Consider the following 20161-nt stretch of genomic DNA (forward strand, 5'->3'; position numbering starts at 1 on the left):
AATCCTTTTTAATTGCATTGTCACAAGTTATCATTATGACTACCGTAGCTTTTCAAGAATTACTGGTGGTGGTTAGAGTGAATCTTCCAACTGTTAATTGTGACGGATGGTTGATTCACTTTAGGATAGGAGGAGGATAGACAGTATGAGCTTAATTGTATTTCTTTTTTTCTTTGTGTAAAAAACAGCAGTTAATCATGAAGGATAGGTCTGCGAGTGTGTTAGTAACTGTCAGTGTGTGTAGATCGAAGACATTGATCGGAGCAGCTATCTCACCTCGCTGCACGTCAGCTGCCTGTCAAATGGAGATGGAGCGTATCTAGTGCTGAATGAATGAGAGACCAGTTTAACGCACACAGACACACACACACACACACAAGCTTACAGACGTTAAGTCATGCGAACCTCTTGCACCTACTTGTATCGTTTCACTCTCAAGTAATTTCTCACATGTAATTACATTCTATAAACGACACAGAACATTGGCGTTTACCTCCTGTGTGTTCATATCATATCACACTAATATACGTATCTTTGTTCCATATTGGCCTCGTCCTCATCTCATTTTCACCTCTCAAGTTTTCCTCTCGCTGATTGAACACAGCTGTCAGACGTGTGCCGCTCAACGCTTCACACAAACAATTGTCCTTCATGTGTCGCCTGTGTGAGTGCGGCAACCTTGAGGTGGGCTGAATATGTACCGGTCCAACGACAGCTGAAGAACTTTTCCGTCCTGCTTTCTCAGACACACACACACACACAACACAAACTCATGAGCATCTGTCTGCCTTCTCCCTCCCAACTTGTGATCTGTGCTAACACCCCGGGGGGGTGGTGGGTGAGGTGTCAGCAGAGATCTGATAGTGCTGAGGTGGTCCAAATGAATGCCTCCTCTTAAGCCTGATCCTCTCGCTGCATCCAACTTGAAAATCCTTCCCTGTGTTGTCCTTGCATCTGCGGAGGGGGAGCATTCAGTCTCCAGGCCAGGGACTTAAATGCATTTTTTTTTTAAACTTTTGAGTAATTTAGCAATTTGTGGCTAGATGGCATGACTTTAAACTTGAAATACAGCGGTTGAACTGGAGGACCTTCTGAAAATAAGTTTGAAAAACTTCAATTATTTCTAATTATCATTCTTGCTGGGACATTTATTGGCCGGGTGGGCTGGAGCTGCAGGCACGGTCTGTTAGGCCTGAAGTGGATGTTGCAGTTGGGAACAGGGAGGTAGTCTGTCAGGTGAACTCTGAGAGGTTTGCCGCTGTAAGTTTTAATGAAGAGGTAATCATGCGGAAATTACAGATGAGTAATCACTGATTAATAACTACATGTTTTACAAGGAGGTCAGAGATTGGTGAGGCTACAGTGGATCCCTCAGATTAACTGCTTTGATTGGTTCGGTAAAAACCCAGCCGGCCGAGTGTGCAATGACTGGCGTTAGATAAATGGGCTCATAACTTCCCTAAAGTTCCTTCCTTTTTTCTCCATCCCTCCTAACCCCTTTTCTTCATTTGTATGCAAAGTCCAATCCCTTAGGCTCCCTTTCCTTCTCTTTAATTTTCAGCCATCTTTTTTTAATCAATTTTCTTTTATCTCTGGGAAGTTATTTTAATACTCCTACATCTTATTTCATTCTCAGCAAGACTGTGTGGGGATATCAATTATTCAATGGAGAGGGAGCTGAGGAATATGTTAATATTGATTAAGCTTTCGCCACACCTAAGAAGATTACACTCTCTTATCACTATGCTAGAGTGCTGCATTAGCCGGGGCAAATTAAAGGACACATAGATACACTGTGTTAGATATACAGGGATGTAAGAACATTTGTGTGTCTTCCATGTTTGGATCAGAGATTAAAAGCCTTCATGTATTAACGCTACACAATGAGCAAAAAAAAAAAAAGACATGCCCTGCATTTGTAATGACTTACACAATGCTTTGAAGCTTAACCCCTTAATTGCACCAAAGATATAGATTTGCAGATTAGCCTCGGGGCCAGAGAAAGTTAAACACATTGCACCAGGCTAAATGAGAGAGTTAGAATTACGGCGGGGCCTGTACGGCATCCGGTTTCAGCTGTGTGTCCAGACTCATCCTGGTTTGCGGCGCATCGTGTTGTTTCACCCCAACCATTGTGGTGTCGGTGTCCTAGCTGCTGTTTTATGGCCACGGGCTACAGCGTTGGTTTTGGGCAGTGATACCGCGGATACTTTGGCATTTGTATCTCATTTCCCCAGAGTCCTGTAGGGCAGCCAGGAGCGGTGTATCTGTCAGGGTACAAAGCAGCCAGTCAGAGGGCCGAGGGAAAAGGGGAATGGAACAGAGGTGGGCGTTAAGGGGACAGGATGTCATTGTGTGTTCCAACAGGGCTGTGAGATATGCAAGTGTTTAAGCTATACGGCTGAAGGAGGCTTTAGAAGTCAAAGAGACGTTTGTGATTCACATAAGCAGGCATATATGTTTCCATCCTCACCAGCGTACAATATGTATACACGGGACACACACACGTAAATACGTTTACCCTTCAGCACTTTGCATCAACCCCTTCTGTCGAACCTTTTCCCACACACTTCTGAACTGATTTGCTGCAGCCTGCACCATTTTATTTATTCAGCCAAACATGTGCTCTCTGTTCAGACGTCTCTTTCATTTGTTCTCTTTGCCTTGACCACGCACACTCTCATAAACACACACACACCTCATGCGTAGTGGATATTCGACTGCTCTGCTGCAGTGTACTCTCTCTTCCAGGGTGTTCCTCCAGCCATTAGTCTGCTTAGTCATTAAATGCGTGTGCATGTGTATTCATGTGTGTGTGTGTGTGTGGAACGGAGAAACACCTGTGTTCCCCCCCCCCCCCCCCCCCTTATAGTTATTACACTAGACGTGAGCGATTTGCTATTTGATAAGAATTCTGGAAACATCGCGGGATTGTCGCTGAGACCATCAGTCTGCTCGCTGTGTTCCAGCAGCCTGTCTGCAGACTGCGTGCAGATGTTGTTTTGTTGTTTTCCACAAAAGGAAACGAGAGAAAGGGAGAAAGAAAAGACGTGAGGGGAGGAGAAGGACATGAGAGAGACAGATGAGTAAAGATTGAGACAGGAGGAGGGAGAGGGGAGGAGAGCCCCCTGCTCTGCATTAATTCTCTGTTTGCCAGTCAGCGCATGCTTTTTCCTATGAGATTAGACTGATAAGATGCATATGTGTGTCCACACACACTACTCTCTGTGCATGCATGCATATGTGTGTGTGTGTGTGTGTGTGCCTGTGTATACACGCTCACACCTTCCCTTGTGAGATTAGGCTGATTTGTCAGTGATGCAGGAGTTCATCCATGATTAATAGCCCGGCGTGCTGGAAACAATGTTATTCTGTATTAGCTACCTGTGGGATGCCCCCATACAACTTCATGTGTGTTTCGGTGTGTGAGCGTGAAACAGCATGAATATCAATCCAGACATCTTGTTCCAGACGCATTGATGTTGTAAGTATGTTGGTACACGAGTCGTCTGTGTGTCTGTGTCTGTGTGTACAGCCTTGCTGGTGCGTATACTACTCAGCTATGAGGTACCACATCCATGTGTTGCTATCACCTTTCAGTGAATAGTCGTCTGATTTGTTTCCCTAGATTAACATTTTCTTCACTACAGCGCCTTGCAAAAGTATTCACCACTCTTTGTGTTTTCTTTCTATTTTGTTGCATTACAACTTGGAATTAAAATGGATTTTTACTACGGTTTTCTGTAATGGACCTACAGCACAGTACACAAAATAGTCAGAACTGGTGAAGTGAGATGAATAAAGAGCTTCAAGTGGTCCTATGGATACTCCAGCATCCAATGTGGAGCTTTCGGGCTCCTTGAGGGTCATTGTTGGTCTCTGTGTTGCCTCTCGGATTAATGTGCTCCCAGCCTGGCCTCAGTATTGGGCCCCTCCTGGCAGGTTTGCTGTGGTGCCGTGTACTTTCCATGTTGTAATGTATTTAATGGTGCGCAGTTAGATCATGTGACACGTAAGATTGCACACAGGTGGACTTTATTTAACTTATTATGTGATTTCTGAAGGTAGCATTAGTAGCATCAGATCTTATTTAAGGGCTTCATAGCAAAAGGGGTGAATATATAAACAAGCACTTTTTCAATTTTGACTATTTTGTGAAGGTTCATGACATCAATTCCAAATGAAAATCCACTTTGATTCCAGGTTGTGATGCAATGCCAAGAGGGGGATGAATGCTTTTGCAAGGCACTATATAATATTAAATATAGATTTGCCTATGCCACTCTGGAATACTACACTGAAGGGCACATTTAAAAAAAAAGGATTGTACAGCTTTTGGGCCCTTCTATGCAAATGAGCCTCATTGTAAAAACAGTCCAATTCACAAAGATCAGCGCTAAGAGCCACACGCAGTTTCAGTGAAACTATTAGCATCTCCAAAGAGTCGGTGGCAACTGAAGCACATTTATAAGTGGTGTCACGCTCAGATGAATGTATTCTGGAAAGCAGTGACAAGATGCAATGACTTATGAAAAATGAATGAATAAAGCTCCCTACATGTCACTCTTAAAAATATGAGAGAGATGAATGAAAAATAATGTTATTATATAAACAAATTAATTGTCTCATCCCTCTCACTCCTTTCCCAAATCCTGGGCTTACATCTTTCCTTTTCCTCCCTCTTAATTGCCTCCGGGAGGTTTGGACTGATGCACTCTGGCAAGCCCCTCCTGACAAGACCTCTGGCTCAGGCCGGCTCCCACACCTCACGAATCCACGCATTAGCCTCAAGCTCATTTATACTTTGCCACGTGCGTGATTACAATCTGATACAAAAGAAGGGTGGATTGCATTTAGCTGCAAAACGTTATTGCCGTGTTTGCCCTGTAATATCATCCAATCAATATCTTTTGAAAATCAGACTAATAGGCAGATCGCAGTTGCAAATGAGGCACAATTCACGGTGCCATCAGCGGCCGCAATCCCCTTCATCACATTCGGGTGCGGCGTAAAAAACAAGGACGATGCAGAAATAGTGAAGCAATGCTGAACGTTTCAAATCAAATCGAAATATCTTCGACCACTCGCCACTTTTAAAAGTCAGTGTTTGTGGAGCGGACCGGTTACATTTCTCACCCATATTAAAAGTTTCCAAAGAACACGCGTCTGCTGCATCAATAATAACTCCAGAACATTGTTGAGTTTAGTTAATTGATTTTAATTGGGTAAGCATTCAATTCATCTTCATAACAAGCACCACTCATAGTCATGTTATTGACTGGTGTGCTGGTAGACCGGGCTAGTGGGGGTTGCCAGTCAACTAATCCTCCCACTAAACTGCATATTAAAGGCTGACACTCAAGGTATACACCTACTGGCTATGTGAAACTACATAACACAAGCAAACATACATGCTTGTTTCACCATTTGACTTTACAATGGCATCACACCGGAGCTAATTGCAAAGTGGAGTGATTAGGAAACATCAAAGTCAAAAAGAAAAGACCTGCAGGACAGAACTCTGCCCAATTTAATTTCCCAAGGCTTCACATAAGACATCATAAAGAGGCACTATTTAAGAGTGTGTGTTCTCCAGGGTGTGTGTGTGTGTGTGTGTGTGTGTGTGGGTGTGCGTGTGTGCTTGAATGTGAAAGGACAACTGATAGAGACACCAGCAGTAGATGGGATAACTATGGGAAGCAGAGTCTGTGAAGCCAAGGAAAGAGGATCAATAAGAAATGTACTTTGTGGAGACTGAGAGCCAAGAAACTCTGCAGCCAATTAAATAGAAAGATCACAGGGGGAGGGAGAGAGGGAGAGTGAGGGAGAGAGAGAGAGAGAGAGGTATTAGTAGTAGTGGTAGAGAGACCTTCTGATGAAGGTCCATTATTTTCACAATGTACAGTGAACTGAGCCGAACACGCCCAAGAACAAGACTTACTTCATTCATGAAGTAAGTCGTCAGATCTCTTTTTCTCTCGCATTTATTTATTCATAAACTTTAACATAAACTGCATTTAACCCATCCGGAGCATTTAGGAGGAGCAGGGGATCAAACCGACAACCCTTTCGTTAATTTGTTCATTCACTCTCTGGGAAGGACACGGTGAGACTCTCGTGATCAACTTTAATTGTCTTTTAGCCTGCTCCACTTAAAGTGGCGTTCACGTTGATTTCCCCACGTCATCACACGACACACATGCACGCATTGAATGCAGACTCACACGAGCAAACGCACAGAAACAATGACGCGCCACTGCCACGGCGAGCAGTCACGTCTTCCATATTTCCTGAAGCACCTGCTCGACTCAAAGCCCTCTGTCACTTTCATCGTGAGAGAGTATCTATCGAAATGACTAACTTCTCTCTCTTCAACTGCTGCTCCTTTCGGCAGATGCATTCATTTTTCAGAGCCGGGCATGAATATTTCAGGGCTGAGTGACAGATCCAGTGAAGAATGAAAAGAGAGATGGAGTGGGGGAGGGGGGGGGGGGGGGGGGAGGTCCAGGGAGGTATGGGTTATCACATTTGGTTTTGCAGATCTCATAAATGACTTAAGCCCTGCAGATTTCAATCAGACTACCTAAATCTTCGTCATCTTCATCGATTTCCATCTGCGATTGCTCTCTCTCTCTCTCTCTCTCTGCATTTTCCTCTCCCCACTTGTCGGTATGATATCTCACAAGTCTATGATGGACCACAAAATAAAACCGTTGCTGGTTGCTGGTTGCTGGTTGCTGGTTGCCTATCCTTACTGTGCCCCAGTGGTAGGAATCGGGAGAAGCAACATTTGAGGAGTCCAGGATCTTTTATCCCACAGCTTCCATTTCATCAGCAAACCGGGATCAGCTTTTCCAAACCGTCCGCAACAAGTGAAGGCAATGCGAAATGTAACTTAATTCAGTCAGCACAGGATGATCTTGCCTCCGGTAACTTATCAGTCTAAATGCAAATGATATACTGTATTTCTTAACTTTGTGGTGGGAGATTGGGTTCAAAGAGAGTGATAGCGAATCATGAAAGATCTGGGAACAAGGTTCAAAATAAATCTATTTTCAAAAAATGGCAGGAAACATGTTCATGATTCTTCTTTTCTTTCTTTGTTGCACTTCGATTGATTTATTCCATCGCAGACACACTAGCTGTAACAGGAAAATCATGCTCCCAAGGTAGGCAGGTGGGAAATCTGAGAAGTTGTAAGCTATATTGTTGAGCTTTTACAAATACAGTCAAGGAGATAAGAGTAATACCCCCTGCTTTCTTGGAAATGGGTGTGATTTACAAACACACAACTGATATCAAATCCATTTCCCTCGATATAGAGGGAATGATCTCTTCCCCTTTAATAATGCTGCAGTGAATGAAGCTACGTCCGGGGGAAGGCGAATAGAATTGTTTGTTGGCTGCTGTGCGATGGTTTCCTGCGTGTTTGTGGGTGTTTGTGGATGGGGTGGGGTGGGGCGGGGCCCCATGAGAGTTAAACCGATATTTGGCCACTGCGAGTCTGATGTACACATCCACTCAAACACACCACTGCACATTTCAACACTTTTGTTTGTACGCATTAGTCAAGTGTTTCGGGTCTGTGTTAACCGCAGGCAGTGCCAGTGTTCCACTTTATTGGACAATAAACAGCCTGAACTTTGGGGATCCACTGCATACATCGTGTAGCGAACATCCACGGAGAAATGAGAGAACTGAAATGTCAACGACACAGTCTGAACTAATAAACCTCGTCCAGAGACTGCCTCGAGGAGCCTATAGGTCACTTAATGGTTGAACTCTCATTTTACCTCGAGTCAGATAAGACTTGGGGTCAACCAATTTATGAACTATAAGAACTTTGTTGACTGTTTTGTTTGTTCTGATCTTGTTCTGTAGTCAGACTCATCTCACATTACTAACTCACTACAGCGTGTCTTTACACATTCATTGTGCAAGCTTGACACAAAGGAGTGGCTCAAGAAGAAGCACAATAAGGTCATGGAGGAGCCTAGACAGTCTCCGGACCTTAATCCTACAGAGAATCTGTGGAGGGAGCTGAAGCTTCAGGTTGACAAGCGACAGCCTCGAAACCTTCAGGATGTGGAGAGGATCTGCAAAGAGGAGTGGACCACAATCCCTCCTGAGATGTGCGCAAACCTGGTGACCATCTACAAGAAACATCTGACCTCTGAACGGTTTCTCCACCAAGTACTGAGTCATGTTTTTACAATCAAATGCAATCAATTCATAACTTTTATAGGATCTAAAATGAAATAAACCTACCATTACAATTATAGACCGTTCATTTCTCTGTAAGTGGGCAAACTTACAAAATCGGCAAGGGATCAAATAATTATTTCCTTCCCCGTATGAGAGAATAGGTCCCTGTTCACTATGAGTTGAACTCCGGAGCAACCCCGAGATTCTGATTTCATTCAATCAAATTTTGAAGGTTTCCCTATTTATCCAAAATTGTGTGGCGTCCCAAATTGAATCTTACTTTCATCTTACTCATGGTCCCCAGTGGATGAAGCCTAGGGACCTTGCTGATTCCCCGACTTTTCCTTTTTTTCCACATCACTCTGGTCCAGCTTCTCCTCTTACCATTAACTCTGACATAGATTCTGTCACTGCAGCTATACCCATTCATTAAATGTCCTTCACCTTATTCTCTGTGCTGCTAGTTTTACCCACTGCCAGCTCAGCGACACCTTCCAAGAGAGGACTAAGGACTCCTCCTGCACGCTGCCAGGATCTGCTCTCCCCTCATCACACACGGATCTGAAAAGTGGATAAAGCCAGGTTCATAAATAATGTTTCATTTTGATGACATATTGTGGTCAAAGGTTTTTACGAAGGTAATTTTGTAAATCAGTTTTTATCGTAGCATAAATACAAACAAATACTGCCAACAGTCATTTAAATAAATAGGAATAAATGTTACTTCAATCAGGCTATGAATGATACATGAAGACAAACGCCTCTGTAAAACCTTCAGAATATAGTTAGACATGAAACTGTAAAGCTTGGAATTTGTAAATGTTAACAAGTGAAGATTTCTGGCTCAGAGGATGAGGAGGAAAATATGTTTTTTTACATGTTTTTGATCTTGTGAGATAGGCTACATTTCTAATTGTCTTTATTAGCACTATGTTGAGAGTAGCAGTAGTAGGAATAGAAGTACTGTAGGTTGTTCGACTCATACTGTCTGAATAACACAGTTATAATGTTCCCATGATGTCCACGATGACTCATACTGTATTTTAATCAGCTATTCAAATAAAAATGTCACATGCTAGAAATAGCCTTTAATCAGTTTATGACCTGATTAGTATTTAGTAACTCGCCACCTTAACAACGTTCTTGCTACTGTAGGATTAGCAGTTCAATGTGATCTGTATTGTACATAACAACACAGAGCCTGCAGAACCATCCACAGATCCTCGGAGCATCAGAACTATCGCTTGTATTCAGTTCTTGTCCTTTGATAGGAACTAAAGATTTGAGTAAAAAAACAGCTTACAAATCAAATTAAAAATCAGATGAAAAGGTTCAGAGTTTGTCATTTCACAGCTTTAATATCTAAAAGCATGTCTTGCTGAGCTTTGAGTGCTTCAATTTAGATAAGAAAATATTTTGCTGGTTTTGATATAGCTTTTCCAGTCCACTCATTTTAAAAGACTGCTACTTCCAATGTCCAATTTTAATGAGATTCTTGTCTAGTAATTGTAAGAATCTCAGTACTCTTGGTAAGAGAGAAAGATAATCGAAAATGTGAGCTTACTTTCTTTTTGATTTAAACTCTCCAATGTCTGTGAAAAGCTTATCTTTGAAACTTTATCCGAGGATGTGCGTGTGCATGTGTATGAACATGAACTTCCATACTAGTACACAGTTCAGATCGTATCTTCTGCACTCGGTAGGCTACATGTTGCAGAGCTATGCAAGCGAAACACTTCGAATAAATGATGAGAAATCAGAAGAAAATAAGAGTTTGACCAAAATAAAGAAGAATAAAGAATTAGTACAGTAAAAATGAAACTGTAATCACAAAAGTAAAGACTTACTGTGTGTTCAGATAGAGATACAGAAGCACAGATAGCAAAGCGAAAGTGTGTGTGTGTGTGTGTGTGTGTGTGTGTGTGTAGGTGTGTGTGTGTGTGTGTGTGTGTGTGTGTGTGTGTGTGTGTGTGTGTGTGTGTGTGAGGGTGACTTCCAGGTATAAAATGAGCCGATCTTCTGGCGATCTGTAGCGTTTCCTTTAACTTCTTTTCGTATGAACGGCAGCATGAAAATAACTCCGGACTTTATCTACTAGTGCATTTTACAACTTTTAGGACCTACAGTTTTAAATAAAGGCTATATAATTGTTTGTATAAAGTTGATTTGCCTAAAATAATCTCGTTCGCTGAGTTACAGATGTCTCTTTCATGATGTAAGCTCATCTTTTTGGGCCAAATGGCATCACATGGCGGAACCAGTAGATGTATTTTCGATGGTTTGGTCACTACAGGTCAGAATTGCTTCAAAGCCTGTCGCTCCTGGAGCAGAGAGACAATATTCAAACATTCGGCAGTCCGCTACCTTGTTGCTATCGCTACCATGTTTCAACGATGTTAAAAGAAAACTAGATAATCAATGCAGTGTAAAATGCCATTGTCTTAAATTCACCACAGTCCACCCACAGCATGATTTAGAAAAATGAGTGCGGCAAGGGGCCGAGAGATTAAACCACGCCCACCTCCTATAACAAAAGCCTTAATGCAGCATTGTCCAATATGAAAGCTTCAGTAGCTCGTAAAACAGCTTAGGGATGCATGGGGCACGGAATTTGGTGATTTTTTTGTTTATCAAATGAGACAAGAATTACACTCGGCGGTCCCTCGGCCTCACTCCCGGCCGCTGGGAGACTACTCATTTCCTGTCACCAAGTGTTTGAAAACAAGTTTGAATAAATCTGGAACTATGAACAGCAACCGATTCTCGGTCTGCTATCAACATGAAACAATTGAGATGGCCGATAGTGCCTTTAAACTCTCACTTGAACAGCTATTTACCAAGGGAACCAAATCAATGTCGACAACATTGAAAACAGAGAGAGGCAGAGCTGTCAAGAATTAGCAGCGCTGTCTCCATGGTAACTGCTGAGTGGAGCCGGCGGTGGTTCCGCTGACCAAAGACCTGCCTCTGACATCACGCCCTATGTAGTTAACCCTTGATCTCAAAAACACACACAAGCGGCACGTTTCGAATGTAGAAGCACATGCACGTGTGAGCCCACGTGCACATTCACACTGCGGAGGCGGTGTTGAGCTGGAGTCGACTGTGAGCCATCATTAAGCCTCTGACATGGAGCAGCAAACACCCCCCCCCCACCCCCCAAGGGCCTGGCTGAGATTAACCAGGCTTTTCACACTCACAGAGAAGGGTAAAAGGAAGACTCCAGTGGTGCGGGAACACATGCTTTGACCACATTCAACGTGGATGGAGGAGAAGTACGTCTTCCGGAGGATTGTCTCGTTAGCTGGAGTGCCGTTGAAATACACACAGATATAAAAAAACGAACACTACTCGCTCTTCGCCTGCTCTGAGGATGGTCTCACTGTTACACATTTAGGAGTTGTGGTGGAGAAATCAAAACGTGCACGGCGGGAGCTGCTTTGTAGGCTGAATATGTCTCTGTGTGCGTATCTTCTGAGAAGACTTCTATCCTGAGCTGCGGCGGCTGAGTGATGAGAGAAAGGTTACCTCCAGCCTTTTGTTCTAGCTGAGCTCGGTGGTAAATTCAAATGGGATTAGCATATTAGCATATATTAGCATCTGGTTAGGTGCTTGACCAGGAATCGGTGAAGACTTGGGAGTGCATAGAGAAGGATCCAACTTGGTATGACAGGTGATGCACGCTAACAGTATTTCTACACTGCTGTGAGTGATATTTAAAATGATACGGGATCATAATTTACTTAAAATTGGTGGGTAAGTCTATTGTCCGATGTCAAGATATCCTCCAAAGCTGCTGTTGTGACGATGAATAATTGTTTATTGTTGCTTTAGTCGTCTCCTAATTCACGACAACATCTAATAACATGCAAAAGCACAAGGCAGAGAACAGACTCATATGAATCAGATTTCACTGTTGTCTTCAAGTGTCGCTGTTGAACGTTAGATTTCCATGTTCATGGACTTCAGAGTAAACTTTGTATACAGTTAAAGTTAGATGTAGATAAAAAAAGTTTCAGTCTTTGAAATAATTACCATACAACTACTGTTTTGAGGTCTCAGTTAGATGGCTGACGATCCATTAATAATGCCTCGCTACGGCACTGAAAGCGATGGTGGACTTTTGCTGTATTATGCTGTGGGCATTAAAGTGACAGCGGGCGATGATTGTGATTGTGCTGCTGTGTCGGGCTAATCCACGGGGGAATTCAGCTGCATCACAATTATAGCTAAAGAACTACAGTCAAGCAGCTCAAGTTCCTCCGACTCCCAGCATCCCCCAAGGCGCTCCGAGGAAAATAGTGTATGAGCGGAGTTTCTCCCTGGAAGATGAGAAAGACCTGTTTCGTTTACTGTCTGTCTCATGCACTTCCATTAGTAAAGTGTAAGTCACAGTACACGGAGACCTAAATAATAATAACATTTTGTCCTCATCCGGGTGTACAGTAAACAGAAAGAGAGGAGAGGAAGTTGGTCTTACAAACTAGTATAATAACTACCAAATGAATAAACGATAGCTCTAAATGGATCCAGCCTTTTTCCGGCTGTTTATTGCATATTAAACTACCACATGCTATTCCTGTAACATCATTATAATCCTCATAACTCTGATCCACATGCAGTTAAGAGACTCCTCAGCTTGTGGTTAACAAACTCCATATACCACCTTACTACACTCCCCATAAAAGACTTCATTTGTGGGACCACACACACACACACACACACACACACACACACACACACACAGCTTTTATGCGGTGAACATCCATCACTGGCAGCTTTACCACTACTGAGCGGTCCAGACATCCAGGGAGGAGAAGGGGGTTGAACCTGGAACTTTCCCGACTGAGAGAGCAAGTCTCTGGGGGCAGAATGGTGGAAATGTGGGGACATGAAGGGTGCATTAGTGCATCTGTTCCTGCTCAGTATTACCAACGCACAGACTTCTCTCAGATGTTGTAAACCAGCAAGAAGGTAAAAAAAGTTAATTTAGCGTATGTCAGTCAACAGGCCTTCATGTGGCAATAATACCCAAATTAAATGTCATGAAGCCACAAGGCTGAACAAACAAAAGACACACACACACACACACACACACACACTTGTAAACGGGAGTAAATTCTCTCTGGGTGGGTAATATTCAGCTGACAACTTTATCGCGTGACCTCTGAGGATGGGCTTATAATTCTAGAAAAGAGTCAAGACAACCACAATTCCCACAACGCCTTCTTATTAAAAGCTGTAACTCAAAAGCTTCACGAAAGCAGTGAGCATCAGCATGGTGGTGGACAAACAGACACGCCGACACATGTAAACATTCTCAGAGATACCACAGTGAATATGTGTTTCGCAAGACTTATGACATCATTAAAGGTTTAGCAGACAAGGTGGAAAGAAAGTAACATTTAAGGTCCAGCGTCGTGGTGCTAAATAAAGCTGCATTACCCGAGTGCACCAAGCACGAAGCGTTCTGTTTCTCTCAAGTGAGTCATGATAGCAGCATCCCTGGTTAAATGCGTAAAATGTTACTTCGAGCCAGCTGTGTGCGAGTGAGCGTTTGCATTTCTCCCAGCCATCAGCATTGTTTCTGCAAGTCATCTGCTGGCCTTAGATAACCAACTCTTTATTGGGTCAGCATTTTAGCGCCCTGTTATCAGCCACAGTTCTGGGGGGATTTTAAAAGGTCTCTTTCGCCATTAAAGAGATTTATTCAAACAAACGTGTCAGGCTTCCTTCCGCCAGAGGAAAAAACAAGAAAACATCTTAAAATAAAAGGACTTGGATCCTGGTCACCTCTGCACATATGTTATGTCATTTAAACGGTTCAACTTTGAGCTTCAGTGGACATTTGCCAAACAAATCCGTTATTTTGTGAAATACGTACAATGTGAACGGTGCCATGTGGTGAGGTAACAAACAGAGGAGCTAGTAAGATAACAAATGGGGAAAGGTACTTTAAAAATGTGAGCCGACATGTAGGCTGAGTGCAAACTTCGGGTTTAAAGTGAACTAATTTATAAAAGAAATGTACCGGCACTCCTGCACTTTACTCTTTGGTGTACCGTGACTTTTTCTTGCGCACCAGCACTTCTCACAAGCTGTTTCTCAGGGCGATCCATAACGGAGCCTCTCCAGTATTTCTGCACCTCATAAGCCGTGTGGACATTAAAGAAATGTGGAGGGATTCTGGACAAGCCAACCCACAGAGATAAGTGCTGTAATATATTTGGGAGCAAATCAAAATGTTTACTTTTCTTTAAAAATGTTCTGAATCTGCTCTTCTGATTTACAGAGTAAGATTTTACGGGGCAAACATTTGCAGAAAAATGATTCAATGTTCAGTCTAAGGATCTATAAATAATAAAACAATTATTTAACTATAGCAAGTTTTGTCTTAAAGGTTTTTGGGCTTTATCGATAGTAATAATAATGGTCCAAAATGATGTAAAATTGCATAGTTTTAATTCAAAACCCAATATCTCCTCCTATCTTTTATTTGCAGTAGAAATTCAGAAGGTGTCTCTTTATCCAGCTGTATAATATGTACGAGAATCATGAGTGGGACAGCGCTCCTAAAACCAGAATGAATAGCTCACAACCTGTCTGTCTGGCTGCAGGCATCCTATAACACAATATAAAGCAACACTAGGCCACAAATAACACAGGAAAGCACTTTAAGTTTTAACACAATGGGTAATAACACGTGAGCCCAAAGCCTCTGGTGCAGTGTACAGTCATGCTCACACCCGCCCACAGTCAGGAACCAGGTCATGCACTGCTGAGTCACAGCTCTGGGACACGTATTAAGTAAAGCAGAGGGTAAAATATGTACAGTATGTGGCAGACAGACCACATTCGACAGGAAGTATGTGAACAGCTTCTGGCCCCCGGGGCTGATGGCAAAGAAAGGGGAACAAACTGCAACTGTACGTTGCCGTTTTCTTCCAGCTGTTCATTTTGAGACAAAAGGCTGCACACACTGTACAGTACCCTGCAAGTGCTGACACACTCACACAAAGACACAACGGATTAGTGAGTTTGCAAAATCTGTTTAAAATCTGTTTAATTTCCAGGACTGTGATTAGTCTCAGTTAACAAGTGAGGACAAAAGAACAAATTGCATAAGCAGATAAGAATATGTCCACGCTAACGCAGATCTGTCATAACTATCTAGGATACATACAGAACTAAGGCAGTTGTTTCCAGCCTTTTGATTTGACCCTTAATACACATATAACAAAACAATATCCTCTTGTGACCCTTCATCGCAGGCTGCATGAGCAAATTGTGAGTGATCGTCTCCTTTCTCTTCTCAGATTGCTTCCATAGACTTAGAGATTTAAAGCTGCAGACTAAGTCTGAAAAATAAAGACGGTCTTTTGACAGAATGCATTAATCGTTTTGTTATTATAGACGTACGTAAGTGATGAGCTTGTGACCCCTATCTATAGTAGCAAACCTCTGCACTGATGCGGAACCACCGGCACAAGGAACACAAACGCTGGACCTCTGTTTAAAATATACAGCAATACTATCTAATGGGTCATCTTTCACATATGGAGTACACCAAATGTCCACAATCCAAACAGTCACAATCATATGGTGTAGGATGCTGTCATACACTGAGACACTACTGAGAGTCACTCCCTCTACTGAATGTACTGCGTAGTCAGAACAATCATGAAACCTTTCTGCACTAGCATGAAGTGAAATGTCTTCAGTGTGAAAATGATAAAGATGTATAGTGTGTTCACCTTCACTTTCTTCTCTCCCCAAAGTAGCTGGAGGTTTTTGATCATGAGAATGCTCCGATACATACACTGGGATAAGGAACCACATTAAAGCCACACTGAAGATGTTTTGAAGCTAAAGGATGGACCCAGCCGCTTTGTATCGGTTTGAAATGTCTTTATTCTCGAGTGTTTGTGTACCGTCGATATGCCGGGTGAAGGTAGGTTAAACGGAAGAAATAAACACGGGGAGAGAGGTGGAAAATGTGGAAAAGAGAGCTGTCTACTGGGCTTCAGTTCTCAAAGGTGTCTCGGAGATAATTGAGTGCTGCTCGTCTGTCTGAATGACTAACTGCGGCGAGCTTCATTAGCCACATCACCACTGACAGATGTGCATGAGTCTGTACATCAAAGTGTCAGTTCAGCCATGTATGTGGGAGCATTTAAGAGGGTACTTTGCATCTAAGCGTGTTTTAAAGAAACACTTACAGGCAGCTAGAAACCATCGACTCGTGCTTTAGTGCTTTAGTAACTTCTGAAATGCGTGAAAGTGGAAAACTGTTCTCTCGTGTGCTTTCTTTGAGTTACCGCTAAATGAAAATAAGAATTGTCCGCCGTTGGTTTGGGATTAGGTGCTCCTGAGAGATCTTGATGCTCATAATGAATCACTTCGTATCACACAGACGTGATCAGAAATGATGAAAATGCAAACAAGTGGGAAGCGGGAATCTATACTATGCTATTGAACCTCCTTGTAATTACAGTCTTATTGTTACGTGGAGGTTTGATCGTGCGCCCCCGAATGATTCCGGTACACGCTGTTCTTCATGAAGTCGGCTGCTCTCCGTGTCGTGCTGTTTGTACTCTCCTTATCAATCACATGTTGCTGCGGGCTCCCACAGAGGAGAAGAGGGCGATGAAAGGCAAATAAAGAGGAGGAGGCGATGAAAAGAAGAGTGTGAAGAGGAGAAGAATTATCACCCTCCTGCCCTTAACACAGCTGTGTCTTCACCCTAGGATACACATAGATGAATTCAAACACCTGCTGTCTACTAATGACTAATGACTAATGACAAAGGAAGTGTTGTGGGCTCTGATGGATCCGAGTGGAACGCAAGCGCTGATGGATATGAAATCAGAAAAGTAAATCTGGTTGCAGGAGGGAGCGAACATTTTCATATAAAAAAAAAAAAAGGAGGAAGAAATGTGCCAGCGAGACATATTGTACATAATAATGATGTACCACAACCAAACACATGCAGTAATCACTCTCGGATACGTACTCGGGGCTCGGGCGCTGAGATTTGACCACCCACTGAAGCGAGAGAGGGGAGAAGAGACAACAATGACCTTTTCTTATAACAAGAGAAATGGGAGACTTGGCAGACAGTGTGTGCGTGTGTTCATGTGTGTGAGTGTCTGTATGTGTGTGTGTGTGTGTGTGTGTGTGTGTGTGTGTGTGTGTGTGTGTGTGTGTGTGTGTGTGTGTGAGACTGTGTTTGTGACGTGCATGTGGCCTCAGTTAGCCGCCTGGTGCTGACAGAGCTTTACAGCTGAGACACAGCGGAGCGATCTGGGACCTGCTTTGACATTTTCAACTTGATTCATTAATTTATGGTTTGGCAGCCCCGGTGACATGCACGCCTAAACGAGCGACACGCCACGGCTGTGCAGCCACTTGAAATGCACGATCTGTGTGTTATGAACTCAATGACAAAGACCGGAAGTGTATACGTACTCATCTGGTCCATGATGGCAGGCTTTACGGGAAACTACTGGCCATACGTACAAGCAGTCACCTCCTCTTTTTATCCCTCCTCAAAAGGAGATTACTTATGTTGAGAGCCCGTTATTGAGACGCTCAGACAGCCTTCCATAATCTTAAATAAAAAAATAAACCCTTCTGCATGTGAATGTGATTGAGACAAGCGTGTGCTTGATTTGTCCGAGGGGCTGCTCTTGCTCAGCCCTTTGAGTGGGGATGGTGGAGTCCGTCTGCTGCTCTGTGTACAATAGTATTATGAGAGTCTGCATACGGGCCAGACTCAGTGTTCGTGGTTAACAAAGGGGAGGCAGCTCATTTTCAAGTTGATGGACATGGGTACAAGTTTATGTACAAATAATTAGCAACCAGCAGATATGTTTTGAAGGAAACGTGATGCCATCCGGAAGGCATTTCTATGCACATAATGAGGAAATTATACTATTATACAGTATATTATCATATATGGCATGTCGCAAAAACACTGAAACTGAACCCATCAGTAAAATGTTTAATGATAATGTGTTTCATTTGTTTTCCACAAAAATATCCCATCTTGCAATACAATATCGAACAGCTGCATTATCTTACTTTGCGTTGCTATGTTTAGGCCCTCACAGTACTCAGGTTAAAGTTGGGAAAGGCAATCCTTCCTGTTGCATTAGACTGCATTGGCTTTAGCTCGGTGTACCTAATAAACCAGTACCTGAGTCTGTTAACGTAGTTTCAATGAGACAGGGATGGATTTCAATCATGACATGGTTGCAAAGAAAATAAAAAAAAGTAACATTACGCACTCTGTTACTGTGGGCTGCAGTTATTAATTGTAAAATATTGCAAACGCCACACAGAGGGAAGCGATCAAATATCTCTCGGTAGTCGCTAGTATATTCATCACTTAGTATTCATACAGTATTTCCTGAAGCTATCTCAATTTGGGTGCATTAGGCACAGCTCAATATGTTATGTGCATGTATCATTGTGATGACATGAGGACACATACCTCCGTCTTCAATTGTGTGGCGCTCAACAACGTTTTGATACCAAAAGTGATTGTAGAGACAAGAGTCATAAATCTACGTGTCCTGGGTCCACATCAAAGAGGCAGAATGTAACCAGAGGCCATTACATCATGTGTGTGCTGCTGTGTGCGTCAGTGTATTTGTTTTTTTTTGGTGTACAGTATAAGCAAGAAAACATGTTTGTGCGTGTGTCTGTGTGTAACTAGCTGGAAAATGTACACAGCTGAGTTTCTCTGTATGCTCTCGCTTATCCAGACGGATCCATAACAATAATGACTGAGTGCGTCCCATCTCTGTTCTAGCCGCAGGAGGCTGCCGAGCTTCTCCTATACGTTTGTTGGAAACACCGGCAATGATGATTAAATCAATTACAGAGTGTGTACACAATGAGAACAGTGGAAACCTTCAAGTACAAAAAAGGCAAGTGAGAGAGTTTGAGAGAAACATAATAACATAATAATCCACAAATATGCAGAACCCATGTTGTAGTCAGGTGGAAGATGTTTTCCATCGCTCTACAGACATTAGTAATGCATCCCCTGTATTCTCATTCATTCCCTTTCACTTGGTTGGCTAATTGACTAAGCGGATGGACACGATGTAGCTAAATGTCACCTCGGCGCTCGCTTCCAATCCCGTGAAATGAAAGAACTAATTAAGCAACGCTCTCTCCACCATTAGCCGGTTAGCTCATTGGTCGCCAGTCAGCGAGACGTTGACGTCCTGCAGCAGTCCATCGGGGTGACAGCCTCCAGCGACATGTGTATGGCTCTGAGGTACATTTAAGTGGCGTCAACGCTAATAACAGCTTTCAGCTTTATATAAAGGCGGTGTGTGTGTGTGGGTGGGTCTTCTGACAGGGCTCGTGTCAAAACAGTTAACCAGATGTACAGAGCTTCTGTAGTCACTTACAGTTAGTTTGGAGAGACGCTATAGCAAAGCAGAGCCAGTTCTACACGACAGCTTCAGGGCCAACAATAGAATGGAGAAGAGTCCTGAAGAGGTTATCTATGAGCATGAGCTCATAATGGGTTGGGACTGTATGAAAAAGGTGAATCTTCAAGTCAGTTATCTCAAATGTGACAGCTTATTTTAAGAAATCACCCTAGAACGTGTGTTTCCAGTTGAAAACAAATGACTTCAATATACTGTAGCCATGATACTATCTTTATCGTGCGCTGCAAAGTTATATTTTATAAGTGTTGGGTTTCATTGGGAGCAACTGCAAGTGTGGCCTGATTCTGATGGAATTAGTGCATGGAAATGTACATTGTGCAGTATTTACCTCGTGAGCCATTGTATTAGTCTACAGTTCATTTCAGCCTGCATCACCTACCAGCCTTTTATTTGCCCATGCTCCATGCATGAGAATTTACAGTAGATTAGAAGTACCATTACCACAAAATACAAGTAAGAAGGGATGTAACAATGAAATAACAATG

This window comes from Pholis gunnellus (genome assembly GCF_910591455.1).
Source record: "Pholis gunnellus genome assembly, chromosome: 2".
Taxonomy (NCBI): domain Eukaryota; kingdom Metazoa; phylum Chordata; class Actinopteri; order Perciformes; family Pholidae; genus Pholis; species Pholis gunnellus.